The sequence below is a fragment of the Dromiciops gliroides genome, chromosome 6 (assembly GCF_019393635.1).
Source record: "Dromiciops gliroides isolate mDroGli1 chromosome 6, mDroGli1.pri, whole genome shotgun sequence".
NCBI classification, from domain to species: Eukaryota; Metazoa; Chordata; class Mammalia; order Microbiotheria; family Microbiotheriidae; genus Dromiciops; species Dromiciops gliroides.
The window spans coordinates 98,155,560-98,163,324 of NC_057866.1; the positions used below are offsets into that span (position 1 = coordinate 98,155,560).

A 7,765-nucleotide genomic window follows, 5' to 3' on the forward strand; every position below is an offset into this window, starting at 1 on the left:
TGGCCCTGGAGATGTCAAATGGCATTGCTTACACCAAGGAGGACCATGGTTGCATGACTTTGCAATGGCCCATTTGGCTAATGAAGCCATTTTTGCTAGTGGGAGAATCACCTGGGGCAGCAGTTCTCAAAGGAGGATCCACAGACTTCTAGAAGCTCCTGAGACATTTTCAGCGGGTCATCAAGGCTGAAACTTTTTTTCATAATAATACTCAGAAATTATTTGCCTATGAATATGCTCTTTTTTCCAAGCACATATCTGTTGTGAGGCCAGATGTTTGTCACATACAAGCAAAATAATACATCACAACAGACTGAATACAGTAGCAGACCCTCTTACACATTATTTTAAGGAGAATACATAATTGTCTATGGGGAGAATCTAGCTGTTTTCTATTAAGCTGGATATTAAAAAGATTTGCAAAAAGATATAAAATGCCACTCTTCTGACTATTTTTTGTTTTGGAAAATGTAGGGTTTTTCCACAAAAATATGTTTTTTATGTTAACGTGTAATAGATTTAGCATTGTTATTTTTTTTGATGGAAGTAACTTTATTTTTCAAAATTTTAGAAGGCCCCGATTCCGCGCCCGCCATGGCCGACAAGATGGACACATCCCTGGACGACATCATAAAACTCAACTGGAGTCAGCGGGGCCGTGGCCGGGCTGGGGCCCAGGACGGCCGTGGCGGTGGGGGCGCACAGGCTGCAGCCCGCCCGCGTGAGCTGAGGCCGGGGACCCATCAGGAACAGGCTGGCCATGGCCCGTGGAGGCGCCGGGGGCAGTCGACCAAAACAGCTTCCAGATAAGTGGCAACACGACCTGTTCGACAGCAGCTTTGGAGGCGGGGCCGGCGTCGAAACTGGTGGGAAATTGCTTGTCTCCAATCTGGATTGTGGGGTCTTGGACGCGGATATTCAAGAACTGTTTGCTGAATTTGGAACTCTGAAAAAGGCAGCTGTATATTACGGTCGGTCTGGCCAGAGCTTTGAGAGAAAAGCAGATGCTCAGAAGGCCATGAAACAGTATAGTGGTATCCCTTTGGATGGTCGCCCTATGAATATTCAGCTTGTTACAACACAGGTTGATACACAACGAAGACCTGCACAGAGTGTCAATAGAGGTGGAATGACTAGAAACCGTGGTTCTGGAGGTTTGGGTGGTGGAGGTGGCAGCCGGGGAGGCAGTCATGGAGGCAACCAAGGACGAGGCAGAGGGACTGGAAGAAATTCAAAAGAACAGATTTCTGCAGAAAAACTAGATGCACAATTGGATGCTTATAATGCCAGGATGGATACCAGTTTAAGTAGTCAACATATTTCCTGCATGGGAACAGGATGCAGGAATTGCGTTCTTTACCCTTCTCGATGGAGAGCGGAGAAGAGGACTATGGCTCTGCTATCAATGATGAATTTGTTTCTTTTATGTTTCAAAATAGGATTTAAAACTATGTAAAGGTGTGTTTTTTAATTCTAAAAAAATAAAATTTTAATATATTTTATTTTATTCACTAGTTACATGTTAATTTTCAACATTTTTTTATAAAAGTTTTGAATTTCAATTTCTATTTCTCCCTCCCCCCTCCCCTTCCTGAGATAGTAAATCACCATCAGATATAGGTTATACAGATTTCATTGTTATTTTAAAATGAATTAAGAAATAAATATTTTTAAGTTATCCATTTAAATTTTTAATATGGTAAATGTCAATAGATATAACCCTCATAAAGAAAAACATTTTGGAATCCTCAGTAATTTTTTGTTTGTTTGTTTTTTTAGTGAGGCAATTGGGGTTAAGTGACTTGCCCAGGGTCACACAGCTAGTAAATGTTAAGTGTCTGAGGTCGGATTTGAACTCAGGTACTCCTGAATCCAGGGCCAGTGCTCTATCCACTGTGCCACCTAGCTGCCCCAGTAATTTTTAATAGTGTAAAATTTTGAGAACTACAGTTCTACAGGACAAAAGATAGCCATCTTTCCCAGCAGCTGCTGTTTATAACATTCCACTTGTCTTTGGCAGGACCAAAAAAAGTAGCCCTACCTTTTCTCTCCAACTTTAATCCCTGGGGTATGAGATGGATTCGCCATGGTTAGCTATAAGCTTGTCTGAAAAAGATCCAAAGGTTTTAGTCAACTACAAATTCAAGATATAGCATATGTTGACTCAATGTTATCAACATATGGCAGCCAAAAGAAAAAAAAGTGGATGAGGTCTTGAGCTGCCTCAAAAAAAAAAAAAGGGGGAAAAGATTCCAGAAAGGAGGAAGTGATGGTCCCACTGTGCTTTGACCTGAGCAAACTAAACATGGAGTATTATGTCCCATTCTACACACCATGGTTTCTGATAAACTAGAAAACATGTATAGGAAGCCAACCAGAATGACCAAAGACCTGGCATTCATTCCATATGATGTTCAGCCAAAGGAACCAGAGTTGTTTATCTGGGAGAAGAGAAGATCATAGAGGAGTGTGATAGGTTCCTTCAATTATTTAGAAGGACTGTTCTCTGCAAGGGGTTTTAAAAATATTCTGTCTATCACTGGAGGGTAGAACTAGAAGTAATGGGTGGAAGTTGGAAAAAAAATACAAATTTAGTCTATAAGTGAGGAAAGATCATTGTAATAATTGGAGCTGTCCCAAAGTGGAATAGGCTGCCTTGAGGGGAGGTGGGTTCTTCATCCTTAGAGTCTTCAAGCAGAAAACCTCTTAGGTATGTTATAGTGGGGATTCCTCTTATATAAGGATTGAAGCACATGGCTGCTGAGGTCTCTTCCAACTCTTACTCCAAGTCCAGCACCCTATCTACTACATATGCCTATGCTACTACCTGCCCACTCTCCGATTCTCTAACCCTACCAGAAAAAGTTCTATGCCAGAGCAGGGGCATAAACTGGCCCTCAAAGGACAGGTAGAAGTTGGGTTTGAGGAATGAACACCATCTTAACAACTCTTCTTTGATAGTCCTAAAAACCCCAGTGGTCACAGAATATAGTTGACTGAAAGCCTGACCTGGGCTCAGAATTCAGTGCTGAAATGTGCCAATTATATGATTTGAGACATTTCTATGCTTCTCAGTTTGTTCATCTGTCAAATGGAGACAATGCTTTCCTTCCCTAACTTTAGGGCTATGATGAAGAAAGTGCCCTTCAGACCCTAAGATGATAGAAATGAATGCAAAGTGCTTGCTCCTTCATGGGTTCTATAGGCTTGGAGTTTGAGGTTACCTACATACAAAGAAAGAAAAAGAAGCAACCCTGTCAATGTCTCTTCTTTTGTCTGTGTGCCTCCTTTCCACTCCTTGGCATTAAGGCCAACCACACATCCCAGTGTTCTATCTTCTTGCTGAGACCAGAAGAGTAGACACACTCTGCCAGCCAATTCCCTGCGCCATTTTAATCGCAGAATGTAATTCCTCAGCAGTGGAGAAGTGAAAGTGAGCAGTCTATGAATTATTACAAACCCACTCAATCTCAGCTCGCCATGCAGCAGCGCCCCTGAACTGTAAAAGCTTTTTTTCTTGTGTTTAAGTTACCGTGGAAGATGAAATAGTCACACAGACGCACTGGCCACTCCAAACTGTTATTGCTAGCTGTGTATCTTCTATAAATACTTTTCTGATTTATAACCTCTCTCGACTTTATAAATGAAAAAACCAGGGATGTCTCCAAGAGCAACTTTTTTGACAAGTGTAATATCGGTCCATATATACTCACACATGTGAATGTTAAGCTTGATTTTCTGAAAGGGAAGCATCTTGTGCCCTTGGCGGTGTGGTGTTAGGGAAGGGAATAAAATCTAACTTGCTGTATGACCTTGGGCAATTCCCTTCCATTTCCTAGATTTTAAGTTTCTCCATCTGTCTAAATTGAAAAATTAGGTATAAGGATTTCTAAAGTCTCTTCCAACTCTGACTTTTTGTGTTCCAAGATCCCTCCTGGTTCTGACAGTTTGGGAATCTAAGATACCTTCATTTTCAAAAGATCATATGCTCATGGTTTTAGGACTAGGAGAAACCTTGTAGATCATTTAGTCCAACTCCCCCATTTTAAAGATGAGGAAACAGAGACCCAGAGAGTTGAGTGACTTGTCAAAGGTCACATATGCAGTGACTAAGAGGGTGGGATTTGAAATGAGGTCTTCTGCCTCCAATACAATAGTTCTCCAATTCAAAAAGTGGAATACCACTGCACCATAATGAAAATTCTTATCTCTTATGTGAATTATCTTTGAGACCAATGACCACATTGAGTTGGGCTTCCTATGGGGGCTTGCTTAAAACTAAGTACTGCCTTCTGCAAGGATTCTATGACTAAAGATGCCTTTCTTAGCTTGCTATAGACTTTTTGTGTAAACTATCTACCTGCTGGTAACAGATCCATGTATCCCAGCAGTTTCATATGTAGATGATTTGGGATTTTAATGCATGGTTGAAAAGAAATTCCATAAGTGTAGGAATCATGTATTTGTTTTTAATATCATTCCATCAGAACTTTGCACACAGCAGGTATTTAATAGGTGGTTGCTAAATGAATGTCTTATCTAATTTTGAAATGGACCTAAGGGACTTTGAAAAGGAAAAAAAAAAACACCTATGGCTTCGTCTACACAAGTAACATAATATAGAGGATTGAGGCAATCAATTATTCAGATAATTCAGATAAAACACCCACTTTAGCCTCAATTATCTGGATGGTTCAGGCAAAAGCATTGTGAGAGACCTAAATTATCTGGATAATTGCCTCAATTCCCTACTTCATTGTGCCTGAGTGATTTTAATAATTGCCTGAATCATCTACTTCTTTTTGCCTATGTAGAAATAGCTTTCATTTCTTTTTTTCTCTCAAAGAAAGAAACAAGGTCGATATTTTTTTTTTGCACTGTGTAGAAGGTCATTTGAAAACCTTCCAGGCCTGATACGCTATATATCAGTATCATCTAAGTACAAGTAACCCTGACTTTCCAATTATTGTATTTATGATATTTGATTTTCTTTGAGGCTTCCTGTTAAAGCCTACGCATTAACCACTGTGCCCCGCTCTCCTCCTCCTCCATCCTTCTCTCTTTCAGACCATAGAATCTTAGAATAATCCAATGATTGCAAACCTTAGAATCCTAAAATGATACACCTATAAAATCCTAAGATGAGAGAATCACTGAATTACGGGATTTTAGAATCAGAGTCTTACAATTACAGTCCTTGAGTTAGAGAATCTTAGAATCTTAAAATTAGAAAACCACTGAATTAGTCTTAGAATAAGAATCTTAGAATGACAGACAGAAGCATAAACTTACAGAATCTTAGACTCTCAAAATCATGGACTCACTGAATTATATGATGGCATATAATTCTCTTTAAATGATAGCCATGAAATCACTGAATTAAAGTACCTTAGAATCAATAGAATCTTGGACTAATCCAATCATTGAATTGTGTGATCATAGAATCAAAGGATCTTAGAATGATAGATTGAGTATCTTGGAATTTTAAAATTATAAAAGTTTCTCATCTTAAAATTGTAGAATTTTATTCCTGGTCTCATTGAATTATAGGGTCCCAGAGTAACCGAATCACTGAATTACAGAATCTTTTATTTGGAGAGCTATGGAAACAGTGTCAGAGAACATCAGAAATGGAAAGACCTTAGCCACCATCTAGTCCAATCCCTCATTTATTGGAGGTGGAAATGGAGTACAGAGAGATGATGCTTCTGGCCCCTGTAACCAGTAAACAGAAATCCTCAGGATCAGACCTTCCCTGCATCCCTCTTGCACCCCCACTTTCCATTTCACAGAATCAAACATTAAAACAGGAAGAGACTTCCAAGATGGAGTTCAAACCTTTACACTGAAACTTGTTTGGGGTTAAAAAACAAAGTATTGGGAACGTCATACTTGGCATTGGTTTTGCTCTGTGAATTTTTGAATCATCGGGAGAATATGAGTTTCTTGATGAAAAGTACTATTTTGTGTTATGAACCAGAAAATAATGGCCTATCAGACTCTGGAAAGTGGGTGAAGGCATCTCTCTTTAATCTCCCTGTGTAAGTATTCCAGACACTGTAATTTCCAATAACAATAATGGAATAAATACCTCATTAACCCCTTTAAAACCTCCAGTACCATGACACTCCCTAAATGAACTGCCAGGGGAGCTGGCATCGTTCAGGGAGACAGTCGGCCGGAACCTTCATCTCCAGCTGTCTTCTTAGGCAGGTAACGAGGATCTGTTCCTGTGCTCATCAGCTGAAGGGAAGCCACTTCTCATTCTCCATCCTGTTCAATTCAGTTTAGTTTGTAGGCTAATGATGGGCTCCTAAGATTCACAGGATTTTTAGAGTTAGAAAGTACCTTTAAGAACATCTAGTGCCAACTATTTAAGCTTATGGGAGAGAAAACTAAAGTCCAGAGAGGCCCCCTAAGGCCATATGGCTAATTAGTAGCCAAACTGGTATTAGAACCCAGGTTTACTGATGTCAGATTCAGGGCTCTTCCAATTACACCTAGCAAGACCCTGGACAGTCCATACCTGAAGTGCATGTCTAACTATGTCACTCCTGTCCCCTCCACCATTCAATAAACCATCATCTCTCCCTGGTGCCTCTGGGATCAAATACAAAATCCTCTGGTTTTAAAAGCCCTTTGTAACCTGGCTCCTTCCTACATTTCCAGTCTTTTTACACCTCATACCTGGTACCCCCACATACTCTTCCATCCAGTGACTCCTCAATTTTCTTCACACAAGACACTCCCACATAACTCTGAGTGTTTAACTGGCTGTATCCCATGCATAGAACTCTCTCCCTCCTCATCTCTACCTCCTAGTTTTCCTGGCTGTCTTAAAATCTTACCTAAAGTCCCACTTTTGTAAGAAGCCTTTCCCAATACCCCTAGTGCCTTCCCTCTGAGTCTAGCCACAATTCATCCTTGCTATGTCTTGCATGTACATAGTTTTTTGTATGTTGTCTCACCCATTAGTCTATGATCAACTTAAGAGAAGTGAATCTCTTTTTTTACTTTATTGATATCCTCACTGTTCTTGGCCCATAAAGGCACTTATTAAATGTTAGTTGACACTCCATGGAAGAAACTGTAGATACAAAGATGAAATCAGACAGAACACCCAAGAAAAGACAGGTATACAAAAACCACGACAGAAATTTAACCATTTGGGACAGCTAGGTGGCACAGTAGATAAAGCACACCCTGGATTCAGGAGGACCTGAGTTCAAATCTAGCCTCAGACACTTGACACTTACTAGCTGTGTGACCCTGGGCAAGTCACTTAACCCTCATTGCCCCGAAAAAACAAACAAAATACAAAACAAAAAACAGTGAGTGGAGGAGAGTTAAGGGGAAAAGAAGGAAGTGTTAAGGGGAGGACATATTATGGAAAGCCTCAAATGCTAGGCCAAAGACTTTAGATTTTTTTTTTCTCAACAAACATTTATTTTATTTTCCATTTACATGTAAGGGTAGTTTTCAACATTCATTTTCTTTTTTTTATGAGATATTTTATTTTTTCCGTTACATGTAAAGATAGTTCTCAACTTTTGTTTATACATGCTTTACAATTTCAGATTTTTCTCCCTCCCTCCCCTCCCTCCCCCCTCCCCTAGACAGCAGGTAATCTGATATAGGTTATATCTATATATTAGATTTTACTTGTCAGAGTCATGGACAGTTCTTGAACAGGAGAATGATCTGGTCTGAGTGGAGCTCAAGGAAGATCACTGAGACAGTGAGTGTGAAGGGTGGATGGTAGAGA

The 7,765-nt window shown here is 39.9% G+C and overlaps 1 pseudogene; it reads left to right on the forward strand.

Annotated features, from left to right (window-relative positions):
* Positions 1–594: 594 nt before the first annotated feature.
* On the forward strand, positions 595–1,262 carry LOC122732963 (annotated as a pseudogene).
* Positions 1,263–7,765: the final 6,503 nt, after the last annotated feature.